Raw genomic sequence first — 18519 nt, 5'->3', positions numbered from 1 at the left:
TCCCGAGACCAGAGGGGTTAAGGCGTACAAAGCGCTCGATGTGCTGGCCTGGGTGGGTGTTCAAAAAGCGTTTGCTCTTACTAGTACCGCTGAACACCGAGTAACTAAGGGACTCGATTCTCTGGGCCTCAGTCTTCTCACCAGTTACAGGGGATAATCCTCAACGGGAATGCTTGTTATGGAGAGTGAGGGGATTAAAGGAGGGAAATGAGCCTGTACCAGGTAGCACACTATTGTGACCCTCTTCAGTGATGTTAGTACAGGGCCGGTCCCAGTGTCCCTCCTGGAGTAGGGGCTCATGTCATGCAAGATCGGGGATCCCTGGAGCACTGTTCTCCTGTGGCTTCAGCATCTTGTGCCAGGTCTGCTTCCTCCTGACACGGAAACAAATCCCTCCTATGGCAGGGTTCCCGAGGTCAGCAGTCCCGTTCCAAGCCCTTTACCCCTTCCCCTAGTCCGGGACTCAGGCCCAGAGGTAGGGGTGGAGAAAGGAAGAGAGTGTTCTGGGAGAGCCCTCGTCACCCCTTCCTCCCTCTCTTGTTTTCTTCTTTTCCTTCACTCACTCATTCATTCACTCACTCATCACTTATTCATGGACAGGACACAGAAGTCCTGGGGTCTGCCCTTGTCTCAGAAGAAGCTAGTTCAGTCTCCAATCAGGGCTGGGAGCTAGAGCAAGAGTTGGGGTGGGGGTGAGGGTGGGGAGAGATGGGGAGGGGAAGGTGAAGAGGGAGGGAGAAAGCATCAAATAAAAATTAAACTTTTCTTTGCAGTAAGGAAAACTATCAACAGCGACGATGTTTAGATACCATAAAACCAACATCTAAATAACAGGGTGACTGCATACTGAGTTTATTCTCTCAGCTGTAAAAGAGACAAACATGATATATGGATTTGATGTTGTTTTGCTGTTCCGTTGGACTTCAGGTGCATAGAGTTGAATTAGTCATACTCCCCTCTGCTGATTTAATGCCCCTTCCCTCCCACATTCCTATCCCCATTCCTTACTCTCTTCCTCAATCCAGGAATCCAGTCCAATATATATTTTATTGTCCTTAAAATGTGTTTATCTTTATAAAATATGTATTTTGGGGGTTTAATTTACAAGAATGGTGTGATGCTGTGAATCTTTCCGGACCCTATTTTTCTTACTCAACACCATGACTTTGAGGTCTGTGTATGTGACTGTATGTACAGTGACCTGTTCCTTCTTGCTCCTGCACACTCTTGCGTTGTAAGCATCCCACTCATTCATGTCCCCCAGGATAGACACATCATCACCACAGCCGCACAGCCTTGCTGGAAGCATGAAAGAAAAAGCCCTAATGCTGAGCCTGCCCGCAGGTCCCACTCAGTGAGGTCAGCCACCCTCACTGGTATGTTATCATTGTTTATATCAAGACTTCAGGCTACACAATTTCCATAACACTTAACAGTCAGTTGCACAATGCTTCTTGTTTATACCCCATCATGATGGAGCACTATTTACTCCCTCACGTACCACCCATGCTCGTTAGGGTCCATGTCCAGTGCTGGGTACAGGATTGAAGAGGTGAATCTCGCAAGGTCCCATGTTCTCAAGGAGCGCACGGTCCAGGGAAAGGGACAATTCCGATCAGGGGTGCGACACAAAGCAGTCGGTGATCAATTCCACTGGGGAGGATGAAGAAGCCTCCCTGTGGGCAGAGCCCCCTAAGTAGGATTTTTTTTAAAAAATTGTATTTTATTGATTTTTTACAGAGAGGAAGGGAGAGGGACAGAGAGTTAGAAACATCGATGAGAGAGAAACATCGATCAGCTGCCTCCTGCACATCTCCCACTGGGGATGTGCCCACAACCCTGGTACATGCCCTTGACCAGAATCAAACCTGGGACCTTTCAGTCCGCAGGCTGATGCTCTATCCACTGAGCCAAACCGGTGCTGGCCTAAGTAGGATTTTAAAGGATGAGTAGGAGCTCACCAGGCAGATGGAGGAGGCGGTGAGAAGTGGGGAAGAGATGTCCCAAGTGGAGGAGCAGCAGGTGTGAACGGTCAGAGCCTGTAGTTGGTTGGCATGTTTAGGAAACTTGATGATTTTGTTATGGCTGAGACACTGGGTATGAAAGGGAGGGCAAGAGACAGCAGCCAGTGTTAGCTGAGTTCTTATGCATCAGGCACTCTTCTAAGTGGGTAAGTACAGAACCTTTATTCTTTTTTTGCTTTGTATTGTTAATCCTCACCTGAAGATATTTTCCCATTGATTTTCAGAGAGAGTGGAAGGGAGGGGGAGAGACACACAGAGAAAAACATTGATGTGAGAGAGACACATTGATTGGTTGCCTCCTGTACACATCCCAACCAGGGCCAGGGATTGAGCCTGCAACCGAGGTACATGCCCTTGACCAGAATCAAACCCGGGACCCTTCAGTCTGAGGTTGACATTCTATCCACTGAGCAAAACCAGCTAGGGTGAACCTTTCTTGTCTTTAAGTTCAATGGCTTCTCACATAGTGAGCATCTCGTAATCCTGATCTAAGAAGAAATAGGACCTGCCAGGACAGAACCTTTCTGAAGTCACACCACAGCCCTAGGAAGATGCTGTCATCATTTCCTTTCGACAGGAAAGGAAACAGAGGCCCAGAGGGGTTAAGAACTGGCCCAGTCACACAGCTTATAAATGGGGCGCCCAAGGACTGAAGTCAGGCTGCCTGGCTTCATAATCACAATGCTCTGACCTCTGAAAAATGAAGATGGGAGGTCAGGTGAGCTCACAGAGGACCTCACGTGCCAGCCGAGGGGCAAGAAGAAAGTAGAGGAGGCCCCATGGGAGAGCCCAGGTGCCATGATGTGAGTGTGCGAGATCACAAGTGTGTAAAGGTGTGTGTGCTGCAATTGTTGTACATGAGTGTGTGAATGTGTGTGTACATGAATGTATGCGCACGGGTGTACTTGAGTGCAAGTGTGTGTGCCAGGGTGCATGTGTCTGGGAGACGGTGCAGGTCCCACTAGGACTAGGTGAGTGTGTGTGTGTATGATGGTATTGTATGTAAGTGTGGGAATCTCTGGCTGTTCATGAGCTTGAGCATATGTCCTGTTGGTGTGAGTGTGGGTGTTGGTGTCCCTACCACCATGGGACCCCAGGGGAAGCTGTCAGAACCCATTAGCCCTGCCTGGTGTGAGGAGCCTGGGTCTTGGCCACTGAAGCTTTGGATGGGCACACATCAAAGGAAGCCTGAGCCTGGGGCAGTGGGTGGAATAATTTAATGAGGGTCCAGGAGAGAGGCGTGGCTGTGGGGGGTGGGAGGAATGCCAGTTTGTGCCCAAGGCAGCTCCCAGGCTCCACAGCCAAGCATCTGGGGCCTGCTATGTGGTGCAGGGGAGTGGGGAGGCTGTGCTGGGTGCCTGGCCATGCAAGGGGAAAGTGCGTCTGGACCCAGGGGCTCTCCACTCCTGCCTGGACACCAATCTAGCCCCCAGGGTTCCCCCCAGGAACTTCAGAGGAACCAGGACCCCAAGTCAGATGTTCTCATCTCTAAGGCTGTTCTGACATCACCATGAGATGGAACATAGAGAATCATTCCTAGATCAGCTAGTCTAAGTCCCTCACCTTACAGAGAAGTGTGTGTGTGTGTGTGTGTGTGTGTGTGTGTGTGTGTGTGTTGGGCGTTTCTTTTGTGGGGGCCTTGGGTCAAAGAGAGAAATAGGAGGACTCAATCTAGTCAGTTTTTCTATATAAGTTGTGGCTAGAAAAAAGAGGGTTTGGGTTTGGGTTTGGGGAAGGAGAAGGGGGTGAGGAAGAAGATTCATGTGAGGACAGAGTTACCCTTGCCAGGAAGCAGTTATGAGGGGACAAAGCAGAATGCTGTCCTTGTCTTTAGGGCCTTGGACAGCACACACACAGCCCTGCTATGTCCAATGGTCACAGAGAGAGAGCTTTCTCCTGGAAGCTCCTGCGACAAGTCCAGCTCTAGGGTCAGGCATAAACTCCTCAGCTCCATTTCTAGGGCCTGGGTTCTGGGGACTTGAACCAAGGTTTGCAGGTTCAGAGTCTGTCATCTGAACCCAGCCGCAAATCAGTTTTTGGCTGCCCCAGGATTGGCAAATATTCTTGGACCTAAAAGCTTTAGACAGGGCATGAACTCACTTATTAGATACAAGCCCCACCATTCCCTATTGCGTATACCCTCCTGTTTCACTCATCTATATCAGCTGAATTTGGGACCCTTGAACCTGAGCTCTTGAGAGACAGGTTTGTATATTTTGTGTGTCACAATCTAGCACACAACAGATACCTGATAAAAATTGTTTGAATGGCTGACTCCAATTGGCCTCAGTTCCTATACCTTCAGCCCCTGCCTCCCTTCCACTCCTCTACTTCAGCCCACACTGAGGCTGGTCTCTGTTCCCTGAAACACAGATACACAGATTTCCCTCTGGAAAGCTTGTTGGTGAACTCCGACTCACCACTGAGACCCAGGACAAGTGGCCCCATCTCTGGTCCAACTTGGCTTCTCCCGCCCCGTGCTCCCACCATGCTCCATCTATCTCTGCGTTAAAGCCCCCAGACCCTGCATTGTAACTATTTGTTCATGTGTCTGGTCTGTCCGGCTTGGAGCACCTGTTAGAGAACTTGGACCACTGGCACTGTTCACGGGCTAGGTTTTGGGATTAGTTTGTACTTGGTGCATACATAACACTTCAGGCAACGAGGAAGACTTCGGTGGCCTTGTTGGCCCATCTCAGTGTCCTTAGGAAGCCTGAGTTAGCTGGCTCACCAACTCTGGTAAATCCATCGGCAGCTCTGGTGGCTTTGCTCCCAGATCCTGGCACCTCAATCCTCACCCTCAGTGGCTGTAGGAAGAGGCCGCATGACTCAGGGCCTGGCCCTTTGGGGGAGGAGAGTCCATGGTACAGACCCAGGCAGAAGACAAATAGCTCACAAGCCAGGACCAGCCCTGCCACCAGCCTGGCCTGGCCACTCCTGGCTTTTGAGTCAGCACTTTCTAGAGACCTGCTAGGTCTGGCCAAGGGGAGCTGCCTAAGCCTGTGGGGAAGTGTGGGCAGAGCGACTTCCCAGGGCTGCCCATGGCCGCGCCAGGGCGCACCCAATAACGTCAGGCTCAGTATGTAGCTCCCACCCCAGCATCCAGCCTGAACGCTATCCATCCAGGGTCCACTTCTCCCTCCTGCATCAGGGGTGGGTACAGTGAGTGTGGGAGGGAGGGAACATGGATGAGTGTGTATGTATGAGTAGGTACGTGAGTGTGAAGATTGTGTGTGAATGAGTGTACATGAGTGTGCACTGTGTGATACCATACATGATGGCGTGTGTGATGAGCAGATGTGTGCAATGGCATGTGTGCAGGCATGCAGAACAAGTAAGGATTTGTGTGAGCTGGGAATGACTGCCAGTGGGTGCATTCATGGGTTTTGTGTTAGAACCCTTGGGTAGCTGTGTGGTATATGGATGTGTGTACACGTGATTCTGTGTGACAACAAATGTGAATTTCAGTTCTGGTTCTGACTCATCCTAACTGTCTTGAAAACTTAAATCCCCTCCCCTCTCTCCTTCTGTAAAATGGAATGGCATAGACAAGATGATTTCTTAAGTTACCTTCTAGCTTGGCTATTCAATGACCCTGTGTAGGGCTTGAGCAGAAGTGTGTGAAAGTTGTGTGTGTGTGTGTGTGTGTGTGTGAGAGAGAGAGAGAGAGAGAGAGAGAGAGAGAGAGAGAGAGAATATTCATGTATATGAATGTATGTGTGCAAAGGGCATGGCTTTGAATTCCGATTTCACACTTTATAGCTGTGTGTATATCTCAGCTTAGCCCCTCCCTGCTCTGAGCCTGAGTTTCCTCCTCTGCAGATGGGGCTAAGGATTCCTACAAAGCTCTGTAGGAATGTTTGTAAAGTGCCCAGCCTAGAATCTGGCTCCGTTTCCTCTCCACGAGAAGGGCATGTGCGTATCTGCGTGTGTATGCACACACGTGGACACTCATGCTCACATGGCTGACTGCAGCTGGTCCAGAGGACAGGGTAATTGCTCTGAGTCACTCCTCCCTCCGAGTTCTCTGACTCTGTCTGCTGGGTACACAGCCGCCCAGGAGAGGAAGAATTGGGCAGTCAGTGTGCGGCTACTTGCCTGGAACCACGTGGTCCTGAGGGCTCCCTGGTGCCCCAGACTGGCTGTCACATGAGTGCAGTGGCCTGGAAAGGAGGATTGGTGTGGGCAGGAGAGGGCTCCCAAATCCGCTTAGAGCCCACCCCGCCATCCGGTGTATTACAGACTAAAGAGATTTTTCTCCTTCTTAAAGGGTCACCTGCCAGCCTGGGTGGTGGCTGAGCTGAGCACGAGACCCTGTGCCCCTTGCCCAACTGGAAGGAGGTTTCAGAGTGGGGCCAGGAGGAGGCTAGCCCTGCCCTCAGAGTGCTGCCAGCAGGATGGAGAGAACCAGAAGAGGACCTGTGGCTGCCTGTGGTCTGTCTCAGAGCAAGAACAGCTCACACCCTGGGCCTGGAAAAGGGGAGAGGGGTGGAGGGAATTTTCTAGAAGAAAGAGGTTGAGGCTGGAGAGGGGAAGGAAAGATGAAGGCATTCTAGGCAGGAAGATCAGAGTGGGCAAAAGTCAAGAGGCGAGAAAGAGTACGCTGCATGACTGCGTGTAGGTGAGGACCAGGGAGAAGATGGTATAGGGGACCTTGGAGAGTATCAAATGCACTTCTTTCATTTTCGTGGGGAGGGAATTGAAGCTGGAGAAGAGACGGGACATGCCTCTGGGCAGGGTGAAGTCATGACTGATTCCCAGCTTGGTCTGGGTCTGCCTCCATTTCCTGGGCTTGAGAAGGGATGGCAAGTTGAGCTGCCAGGGGCTCTCCTTTAGCTGGCCCCACGAGGGTCTTGGTGACCTGGGGACTTAGACGTGATGTCTGCCTTCAGGCCAGTGAGAGGGTCTGGGGCCCAAACAAAACCCAAGCAGCCACTAGGGCAGGCTCCAAACCCAGACCCTGAACTCCCAGATGAGGTCCACCGCACTGGGCCTCGTACACTGGGTGGGTTTCCAACCGCCAGGCCAGAGAAAGCCCAGCAATCTGGCCTGGAGAAGACCACACGGGACTCGGCGCGCTCAGGAAGACGCCAACACCTGGACCAGGTTCACCTGGATTGGCTTCCAGTGCAGACCCGGAGTCGTCTGAGAGGACCCCCACCACTCCACCCGGGAACGCGGTGAAGATGCCAACATTCAGGCGAGAACACCCAGAGTGGGTCCCAACACCCCAACCCTGAACACAGAGAAGATCCCAATCCTGGACCAGATAACACCTGGCCTGATCTCCAGCTCAGACTGGGAACACTCTGACTGGATCACCACAACCTGACCAGGATCCCCCAGAGCCCGTCCCAACAGGAAACACACTCACCCAGGCCTCCTCTTCCCCCCTTCCCGCCCCCCCCCCCCCATCCTCAGATGAACTCATTCTGAGAGGTTCTCCCAAATTCCAAGGCTTTTTCCGGGGAAACCTGAGGTCATCTGTCAGGATGCCCAGGATGGGGGTAGGTGCAAGAGGCCAGGCCTTCACTTGGGGAGGGATAGGGGCCCAGCTTCAGGGGCAGCCTCGTTCTCCTGCCTGAGGGTAGGTGGGGTGTGAGCGGGCTGGTGGGGAGATGGGACAGGAACTGTGCGCCCTGGGAGGCTGGGGAGTGAGCGGTGTGGGAGGGGGGACCTGGGCGCAACGCCAGGCCTTGAAGCGGGCTTGGGTCAGGCTGCAGGGGGGTGGCCGCTGGCACCACGGTCTCGGGTCCCCAGAGGGACAAGGCGGCCTCTGTGCAGACACAGGCAGCCGATCAGACTCTTGGGCGGTAAATTCCTTCAGGCTGACAGCCTGCGCCTGCCGTCCAGGCTGCATGGGAACGGGAGGTGGGCGCAGAGGAGGGGAGCCGTTGGTGGGACTCCCGCCTCAGGAACTCTGCTGCAGACAGGGTGTTTCACTACCCCGGCTTGGCCAGGGTTATCACATTATCCAGACAGAGACACTGAGGCTGAGAGAGGTTGAATCATTAAACCAACGTTGTGCAGCCCATTTCTTGGTGAAAACCTGGTTCTAAGTTAGGCCCTTTGATAAACCATAGAATTGTTGAGAGCTGGGCGGCATCATCATTCCCATTTAATAAAAGAAGGAGCTGAAGCACCAAGAGTTGAAGCCACCAGCCCAAGGTTCCAAGACACATAGTGGGTGAGGCGGGAACTGGAGCCCTTGTCTGCCCACGCGGGGATGTGCATGTGGTCGCCTGCTGGACCAGGTGGCCATGGAGCAGGTGTAATCCCAGGGTCCTTCGGGGCAAGGAGTCGTGTTTCTGGTTCTTGAGTGTGGTGGACTCAGTGAAGGTATGGAGTTGATCATGAAGCAGCAGCACGGCCTTCCCTCCCACCACTCCTCAGATGGTTAACCAATGGGTTGAAGTTGGGGGATGGAGTGAGGGAGCCAGGTGTGTGGGTGGAGGAATCAGGTAGGGTGGGGGGCACAGGTGGGGGTGGAGAGGGCATTGGAGGGAAAATGAACCAAGGGAAGGGCTGCCAGATGCCTCTCTAATCTGCCTGTAGCAGCTGGGGATCCCAGGGGCTGGAGAAAAGGTCATGGAGGGGGTGGTACTCCAGAACCGCCTTCCCCTGGCCTCTGGGAACAGGGTGGGGATGGTCCAGCGAATTCTTTGGAATCAAGCGTGGTGCCTTCTCAGTGCAGAGGGAGCCTGGCTGGCGCCTGGGTTTTGTCTAGCAGAGCTCCTGTCCTGCCTCCCCAGCCTGGGGCAGCTCAGCAATTTTCTCCCTTTCCTGGACCAATGTTTGACCTACAGGCATGTGGGAGCTCAGGGGCAGGAGGGAGGATGGCAGGGGTTGATGGAGAGGTGTCTGCTGAGTGTGCACGTGAGCCTCGGTATGAACGTGCCTGTGATGAACGTGTCTGTGCATGAGATGAATAGCTCTGTGTGACAGTCTTACTAGCGCGTGACTATGAGCATGGGTCTCCATGTCCGGCAGGGTGAGTGTACACATCTGCGGGTGTTGTTTGTGTCTGGGCCTCTGCCTCACCGGGACCTGCGTTAGCTCTCTGGGTCTCTATGATTGTGGCTGTACCAGCACCTGTGAGTCTTTATGTGCGTCTGCGTCTCTGCCTCCCTGCTGCCCCGCCCCAACTGGGCCCCGAATGCCACTTTGCTGCCTGAGTGTGCAGCGGAATGTGGGGGCCAGAGGACGGGGAGCACATGTCCCGGGCTGCAGGCTGCTGGTGACGGAAAACTACCGAGGCCTCCTGGAGCTGGCAGGCCAGGCTCTGCAGCCTCTGCCCTTCAGGAGCCTCCCACCCCCTTTCTCTGGAGGCTGGGGACCTGCTGAGATGGGTCCTCCATGAAGCAGCAGCACGGCCTTCCCTCCTACCACTGCCCAGATGGTTAACCAGGCCCCTGCCCCTCCCTGGACCTCAGCATCTCTGGGGGGAAAGTGAGGGGGTGGGATTCTATTTTCTCTGAAGTCCTTCCCACTCCTAACATTCTCTCCATTCTCTGAATGTTAAAGGGATTCAAGAGGGCACATTCACTTCCATTTCAGGGATCATGAAAGCATAGGGTCCTAGACTGTTAGAGCAAGAGGGGTTCCCAAAGTTGCTCTACTCCCACCCCCTCCATCTATGGGTGGGAAAACGAGGCCTGCAGTGAGGGCTCCAGATCCTCCACTTACCTTCTGGAAGGTCAAGGGACACAAGCTCAGGTTTCCCGTCTCCCAGCACAGCCTGCTCCGCATGGAGGAGGAGGCATTTGAGATGTCTTGGAGGATGGGAGGGTTGAATATATGGAGATGGGGTTGAGCCTGACAGGCACTGGGTAGCCAGAGGACAGGTTAACTGTGAAAGTGGTAGGTGAGGGATGCAGCCAGGATGGGGGCTGGGAGGACACCAGTGGGGCACAGTGGACAATAGGACTGAAAAAGTGTGTCTGAGCTACACAGGCGGGTTCTCAGAGGCCGGTGGCTAAAGGTGGACTTTATTCTGCAGATGTTTTTGGCAAAAGATGCAAATCAGCAGCATAGCAGAATGGTTAGGGCAGGTGCTCTGCAGCCAGATCAGACCACCTGTGTCCAAGTCTGAGTTCCAAAACTTCAGTAACTATAGTTACCCATATGCCAGGAGGGGTCACAGACTGTACCTCACTTTCCTCATCTTTGAAATGGAGGTATGAATACTATTCCTCTTATATGGTGGTTTTGAGGAATAAATGAATACACAAGGACACAGATGAAGCTCTCAATTCCTGACACATAGCAACAGTTTGGTAACAGTTAGGATGATACTGGAGACGTAAGCTGCATTCTCGGCTAGGCGGGAGGGAAAGACAGTGAAAGCAGGGCGACCCGTGGGGAGTCCACAAGAATGAGAGGTGTGGCGGTCCAGGATGACACCCTGAATAAAGAAGGAAGCCAGGCGGAGGGCTCAGAAGGCCTGGTGTGTTGCAGGAAGGTGGGCAGAACCCTCCCGCTGAGTGGCTGTGGAGTGTGAGCTAGCCCTTGAGAAAGGCTCCCCAGGCACGTGGGCCTTCCCTGGAGTTTGCAGAGAAGAGTCAGGTAGATAAGTACTTGAGAGATGAGTTAACCTCCTGGGACAAGGAAGGGCTGCGGAAACTGAGGAGAGCCATGGTCAGAGAAGGCAAAGGAAGATGGGCTTCAAGGAGGAGGGTGCAGCCAAGAGAGCCCACGCTAGGGAAACAGAGAGGGCTTTGGAGAGAGAAAGAGAGAGAACTAGAGAGAAAGACATGTTGGGGCCATTGGTTTTTGCAACGAGGGGGCTGCCAGTGACCCCGGTAGATTCCAGTCTGGAAAGAGGGGCAAAACCAGAGCTGCAGCAGGTAAGGGGTTAACGAATGGAATGAGGAGAGTGGAGACAGAGGTGAGGGCTGCAACTGCCTGGGGACAAGAGGGAGCGGCTCGGAGCTGCCCAGGCAGCCAAACCGGGCAGGTTCTGAGCCTCTGGGTGAAGGGGGATGAGGGTTATCCTCCCTGTATTTCAGGTGGAGAAACTGAAACTTACAGAGGTTAGGAGGCTCTTCCAAAGCCACAATAGATAACGTGGAAGACAGCTCAAGATCCCTGACTCTTAATGTCATTTTAATTTTTTAAGTGGACAGTTGAAATAGTATAACACATATGTACACAGACATTGGTTATGATCATAGAAGTAAGACACATTTATTGGTTAAATCTAGAAGCACACAAAAGTGCAAGGGAACATACACAACCACGTGTAACTCCACTACCCAGAGATACGCATTTTCACCTTTGTGTTTTAAGACCTTCCACCCTTTCCCTCAGCCCGTGTACACAGATGCACACTAGAATGACGTGCCCACTGTTTTGTGGGTCTCTTGCCTCATCTAGCAGCATGTCACGGATGCTTTCCCATGGAAGCATGTGCTCCTCAGGAATCCCCTCTCCCCCTTTTAGCTCACAGTCTAGTTAGGGAGACAAGACTCACAGCTGGGTCCCCACAGCAAGCAGTCAGTGGTGTCTAAAAGGGTGTCGCAGGGCAGATGCCAGAGCACCCAGCTGGGAGCCCACTAGTCTGGCTCGCTGGGTCCTGGATTGGCCACTGTCGCGCTATGTAGCCTCCAGTAAAATATTTGCCCTCTCTGGGCCTCAGAATCCCGGAATCCCAAAAGGGTTAAAAGCAAGTTCCTTAAGAGAGGCCATCACTGTAAAATGGTTGAGAGAGAAGCGTGGAAAATGAAACTACTGTTATCATCAAGATTCTGCAGGTCATTAAACTCCTTTGAGCCTCAATTTCTTTATCTGAAAAATTAGAATCATGTTTACCTACTCTGCCTGCCAGGACTCTGGTGAGAATCAAATCAGATGAACTGTTATGATGCCTAAGGATACCTAACATTTGGACAATGGCAACTTGCCCACATCATCTCACTTACTCCAGAAATCCTATGAGGTAGGTGCTATTTTTGTATCCTATTTTTCCAGATGAGCAAACCGTGGCGTGGAGAGGTGAGATCACTTAGCCACGGACATAGGAAGTAAGTGGTCAAATTGGGTGTCAGGCACAGGTCTCTCTGTCCCTAAAGCCATGGACCTTTGCACTGTGTCGTTCTGATGGGTGGTGCAAGCTGAGGAGGAGAAGGGAGAAGAGGAGGCCTGGGAGGCTGTGCCCATTTCACCTGAGGTCTAGCGGCTTTGTTCCCAAGCACCGCAATTTGTGGGGAGTGGCCGCCCTCTGGTGTTCTAAATGTGACCTGTCCCGACAGGGAAGAGAGCTAGCACCCGCCTCTCAGAAGTGGAGTGGGAGGAGCTCAGAATAACCCAAACGCATCCTTCCAGAGTTTGGGAGCTCAGGGAAAGTTAGTGCACCCCTCACCCAGTGGTTTACTGGATGCAAAGCCGAGCCAAGACAGCAGCAGGTAGACGCTTTGCAGATCTCAGGCTCCACTGGGTGTCAGTTTGCAGGGGAAGTGGCCACTTTGCCAGTATTAGATTTCTGACTCGAGTTCTAGAGGAAGGGTATGGTATTATTATTATTATTATTATTATTATTATTATTATTATTATTATTACTACAACTCTGAATTAATGTTTTATATGCACTCCGTCTCTATGCTACAACTCAATAGAAAACAAATTGTTGCCAATCCTAATGGAGTAAGTTCTGCTTTCTGGGCTGATGAAAATATTGTCATTGGACTGCCATCAAATCGCAAAGTGATGCAGACAACATTTGAGGACGTGTGCTTTAAAGAACCTGACCACATGTTAGCTCATTTTATAATCAGCATAATATTTTTAATAAATATGTTTTTATTGATTTGAGAGAGAGAGAAAGGGAGAAGGAGAGAGACAGAAAGAAACATCAATGTGAGAGAGAAACATCGATCCATGGTTCCCCGTACGCTCCTGACCAGGAATCGAACAACTGGACATCGCTGGTATGTGCCCTTATTGGGAATCGAACCGGAGACCTTTCCGTGCACAGGACGACACTCAACCACCTGAGCCACACCAGCCAGGGCTAGTTACCATAATCTTATGAAGAAGGTTTTTTGATTATCTTTATATGTATATGAGAAAATTGACTCAAGGTCATCCATATCAGTTTGAAGCCAAGGACGTTTCCAAGACCCCCTACTGCCCCCCTGTGGCAGCCTTATGCCTTGCTCAGTAAATAGCAGCTACTGAGAAAGACAGTGCCTCCGATGTATTTTGCCTCCAAAACCCAAAGATGTGCTTCTTTCACTGTGATCAGAGATGCCAGATGCAACAACTATCTTTTACTTGGAGGGGATGTGCCAATGTGCACCTTAGAGGGGATATTTTAATGTGTTAGAGACTAATGGAAGGAAGAAATTTTACTAAGGTGGTAGATATCTTAATTTTTGAGGGGTTTATTTCATAAACCCACTTGTACATGTTTACAATTCTAAATTTCTATCACAATTCTCAAATTCCAAGTCTTTCTCTATCAACTCTGTAACTTTAATTATATGATAAGCCAGGGTATGAATTCAATTTGTATGTAATTTGGTTAACCACGGGAACAGGCTTCGAGTTTGGTTTTCAGAAATCCAGACTTTGTGCTACACAAAATAAGGGATTTCCTCTGGGCAGTCGTGTTTTCTAACTTCCTACCCCTTTGTTCAGCTGAGAATTTAGAGTTCTAAGCTTGTCATACTTTTTTTAAAAAAACCAGGTTCTCCAGTGTACTCAGAAGAAGACAGCTGATCCCACAGTTTCTGTATTTTTTTATTTCTGCCATAATATTTGATTTGATTATTATAGCTATTTGTTTGGTTTCTTAATGTTGAATTTTAACAGTTCTTTGTGTATTTTGGATAATAATCCTTTATCAGATGTGTCTTTTGCAAATATTTTCTCCCAGTGTGTGGCTTGTCTTCCCATTCTTGACACTGTCGTTTGCAGGGCAGAAGTTTTTAATTTTTATGAAGTCCAGCTTATCAGATTGTGTCTTTGGTGTTGGATCTAAAAAGTTGAATACATACCTAAGGCCATCTAAATTTTCTCGTGTGTTATTATCTAGGAGTTTTATAGTTCTGTGATCCATTTCTAGTTAATTTTTGCGAAATGAGTAAGGTCTGTGTCTAAATTTTTTTAATGTGGGGATGTGCAGGGTTTTTTGTTTCAGCGCCATTTGTTGCAAAGACTATCTTTGCAGTACCATGGTATTGCCTTTGTTCCTTTGTCAAAGATCAGTTGACTATATTTACGTGGGACTATTTGGGGGTTCTCTACTATGTTCTATTGATCTACTTGTCTATTCTCTCACCAATACCACACTGTCTTGATTACTGTGTTTTATAGTAAGTCTTAAAGCTGGGTACTGTCAGTCTTCAAACTTTGTGGGGGTTTTTTCAATATCGTGGTGACTATTCTGGGTCTTTTGCTGCTCCGTATAAACTTTAGTATCAGTTTGTTGATATCCACAAAATAACTTGCTGGGATTTTTATTGGGATTGCCTTGAGTCGACAGATCAAGTTTGGAAGAATCGACATGTTGACAATAGTGAGTCTTCCTATGTATGAATACAGAATATTGCTCCATTTAATTTGTTCTAGTTATAGTTTAAAACATTGATGTGTGGATTAACTGTATTGTGGTAAGAGAAAATACTCCATGTGATTTTAACCCTTTGAAATTTGGGACTTGCTTTATGGTTTTGTATTGGGATTGGTTGGTTTTTGCAAATCCTTCTTGGATGCTTGGAAATTATGTGTATTCTGCAGTTTGGGGGAGGCAATGTCTATGTATGTCTCATTTTTGTTATTATCCTTTTTAAATCTTTCATATACTTTCTGAATTTTTCGATCTGCTTTTTGAATCAGTTTCTGAGAGAATTGTGTTGAAATCTCCAACATCATTTATTGAAAGACTTTTCCCACTGAATGGCCTTGGTACTCTTGTTGAAAATCATTTGACTATATATGTATGAGGTTTATTTCTGGGCTATTCTATTCTATTGGAATATATGCCTATTCTTATGCTTCTACCATACTGCTTTGATTACTGTAGTTTTGTAGGAAGTTTTAAAATCAGGAATTATAAGAGCTTTGACTTTTTAAAAAAATTATTATTGTTCTCACTATTCAGGATCCCTTCAAATTCTATCTAAATTTGGTATATATAAATTTTTCTATTTTTGCAAAAGAGATTATTAGGAGTTTGATAGGTATTATACCAACTCTGTAGACTGCTTTAGTATTGACAATAGTATTGACAAAATTTTAACAATATTATGTCTTTTAATCCATGGACATGGGATGCCTTTTCATGAATTGGGATCTGTTTAAAATTTTTTTAAATAATATTTTGTAGTCTTTAGTGTACAAGTCTTTTAACACGTGGTTAAGTTTATTCCTAAATATATATATATTGATATTATTGTAAATGGATTTTTTCTTAATTTCCTTTTTGAATTGTTCATTATTAAGTGTATAGAAAGACAATTGATTTTTGTATCTTGCAATTTTTCTGAATTTATTTATTACTTCTAACCATTGTTTTGTGGAATCTTTAGGATTTTTCTACATATAAGATCATGTTGTCTGTGAACAGAGATAATTAACTTCTTCCTTCTCAATTTGGATGCCTTTATTTATTTTTTGTGCCTGATTGTCGGGCTAGGACTTCCAGTTCTATGTTGAATAGAGTGGTGAAGGGGGCATTGTCTTGTCCCTGATCTTAAAGGAAAAGCTTTAAATATGTCATTGAGTATGATGTTATCGGTGGGCTTTTTATGTGTATACACAGCTGCTTTTAAATGTCTTAATTTCCCTACGGGTCTCGCCTCTGCTTCTTCTCGGGGCCTTAGAGGTTCTGTTTCATCCCTTTGCCTATCATCTCTTGCCTCCAAGCACCCCTGGGCCTGCAGTTCCTCTGCAGTTTTCAGATGCCATGGCATGTGCCACTGCTCACAGCAGCCTCCAAACGACGCCACTGTTCTTGTCTGAGTCAGATGGAACAGAAATCAGGCCCTTGGGCAGCCCCCAGGCATGCCTACACATTGCAAACAAATGTGTTCCATTCTTTCCCAGAGAAGAAACTAAGAATTGGGTGGCTTCCTCCTAATTGTCCTGGGCTTGGGAACGGGTCCGCTGGGGTGTGCAAAAACACCATGAAACTGCCTACTGCTTTCAGTGTTTCTTTTTTTATAAAAATCATCACCCAAGGATATGCTTTATTGGTGAAAGAGAGAGAGAGAGAGAGAGAGAGAGAGAGAGAGAGAGAGAGAGAGAGACATTAATCAGCTGCCTCATGGGACGCCCTGCCTGAGAATCAAACCTGCAACCTGGGTATGTGCTCTGCCGGGAAATTGAACCAGAAACCATCTTGGTGTCGGGATGATGCTCTAAACAACCCAGCCACCCGGCCAGGACATAGATCTGCTTTTTCTTAATTGGGCATTTGCTTGGTTGTTGCAGCCCCTCGACTGGTTTCTAGAGCTCCCACATCACTATAACCAGTCAATCTGTTGTGTTTTTAAGTGGAAGGAGAAAGGTCTGGATTTTCTGACATCACCGTCAGAAAGCTCTAATAGTTTTATTTTTAAAAAACATTCACATTTAGGTCTATAATATCCAACTTGAATTGGATTTTGTGTGATTAATTATAACTCCACTGTGTTCATGATATGTGGCATTGGGAAAATAACCTCTCCGTACTTCATTTTCGTTACCAGTAAGATGAGGGGCAAATAGTACCTACCTCATAGGGTTATGGTGAGACATCTGTATGTATGTATATGTGTAAAAGGCTCAGAAATGTTCCTGGAAAGTAGTGCAGTCTACTTGCCATACACATTTTTAAAAATATATATTTTTATTGATTTCAGAGAGGAAGGGAAAGGGAGAGAGATAGAAACATCAATGAGGAGAGAGAATCATCAATCAACTGCCTCCTGCACTCCCCCTTCTAGGGATTGAGCCTGCAACCAGGGCATGTGTCCTGACAGGGAATCCAACCATGACCTCCTGGGTTCCTAGGTTGACGTTCAACCACTGAGCCATGATGGCTGAGCTGTCTTGTTTGTTTGTTTTAGACATAGGTCAGAGTGGAGTTTTGATTCAATTGGATAATAAGGCTCATGCCTGACACATCATAAATGCATAATAAAAATTAATTGTCAGATTAAAGGGAATCAAATACACTTAGGGAAAATGCAAAAAGGCACACAAGATATGATTCCAGCTCTTGGGGGCTCTTAGTGTAGTTGGACAGATAACGCACCATCAGGAAGGAATTATATAACAGCACAAGAAGATCCGCAGTCCAAATGTTTGGAACTCTAGGGAAGAAGGGTCAGGGTTCAAAGAGAGAAATCCCTGGGATTTGGATGTGGCTGCTAAGGGAGGACTTGGGGAGGGGGAGTAGCTTAGGTTGGGCCTGGAAGGACGGACAGGTTTTAGAGAGGAGCCGAGTGGGGAGGGAGCATGTAGGATGAGCTTGGATCCTCCCAGGGGGATGTGTGGACTGCACAAGCAGAGGTGGGGAGGAGGGTTCTGATTGGTGATGGGGAGGTGGAGGGAAAGTCCAAGGGCCAAGAGCATCATTGGGAAGTCAAGGTTCTGCTCTGGCAGGCTCAAAAAGAGTAGAAAAGAACTCAATCTCGCCACCTAGACCCCATGTTGGGCCAAGATGTGAGGTCCCTGGCTCAGGCATGCAAAGATTTGTGTGCGCTGTGAGTATGTGTGGCCATTATGTGGTTTCCCGTTGCTATGGTTTGGATGTGTCCCTTTAGGAGCTTCTAGTTGTAGATGACAGAAAGTAGAGTGTGTGAATCCTTTCTCATTTGCTTGTTTCTACTACACAGAAGGAGATAATTTTCTCCGAGCAAAGGGCTGATTCTAGCATTCTCCAACCTTGATTGTTCCTTGTCCCTCCATATACAGTAGTCTCTCCTCCTTCCCCCTTATCCAGGGTTTCACTTTCCACGGTTCCGGTTACCTGTGGTCGACCATGATAAAAAAATATTAAATGGGAACTTCCGGAAACAAACAATCCATAAGTTTTTCAATTGGGTGCCATTCAGAGTAGCGTGATGAAATCTGGCTCCGTCCTGCTCTGTCCCATCTGACCCCTGAATCATCCCTTTGTTCTGTGTATCCACCTTGTCTACCCTACCGGCCCTTTAATCACTTAGTAACCACCTGGATTATCAGGTCGACTGTCATGGTATCACAGTGCTTGTGTTCAAGTCACCCTCATTTCACTTAATAATAGCCCCCAAAGCAGTGCTGCCAATTCAAGAAGGCATCAAGTGCTTCCTTTAAGTGAAAAGGTGAAAGTTCTTGACTTAATAAAGACAGACAAGAAGTCATATGCTAAGATCTATGGTAAGAACATAACATTGTGTAGAAGGAAAAATAAATTTGTTCTAGGTTTACTGTCACATCTCAAACTGTAACAGTTTGGGCACAGTGTGTGGTGAGTGCTTGGGTGAGATGGAAAAGGCATTACATGTGTGGGTGGAAGATATGAACAGAT

General features: G+C 48.4%; 1 long non-coding RNA gene across 1 annotated transcript; it reads left to right on the top strand.

Moving 5' to 3' along the window:
* Positions 1-9024: 9024 nt before the first annotated feature.
* LOC118674951 lies at positions 9025-13643 on the top strand. The gene is made up of 3 exons (XR_004973776.1): positions 9025-9118; positions 11851-11961; positions 12638-13643. It is a non-coding gene; the product is annotated as an uncharacterized LOC118674951 (long non-coding RNA).
* The last annotated feature ends 4876 nt before the right edge of the window (positions 13644-18519 follow it).

The sequence above is a fragment of the Myotis myotis genome, unplaced genomic scaffold, assembly GCF_014108235.1.
Source record: "Myotis myotis isolate mMyoMyo1 unplaced genomic scaffold, mMyoMyo1.p scaffold_m19_p_2, whole genome shotgun sequence".
In the NCBI taxonomy this organism is placed as follows: domain Eukaryota; kingdom Metazoa; phylum Chordata; class Mammalia; order Chiroptera; family Vespertilionidae; genus Myotis; species Myotis myotis.
This window is presented reverse-complemented; position numbering and strand designations above follow the sequence as displayed.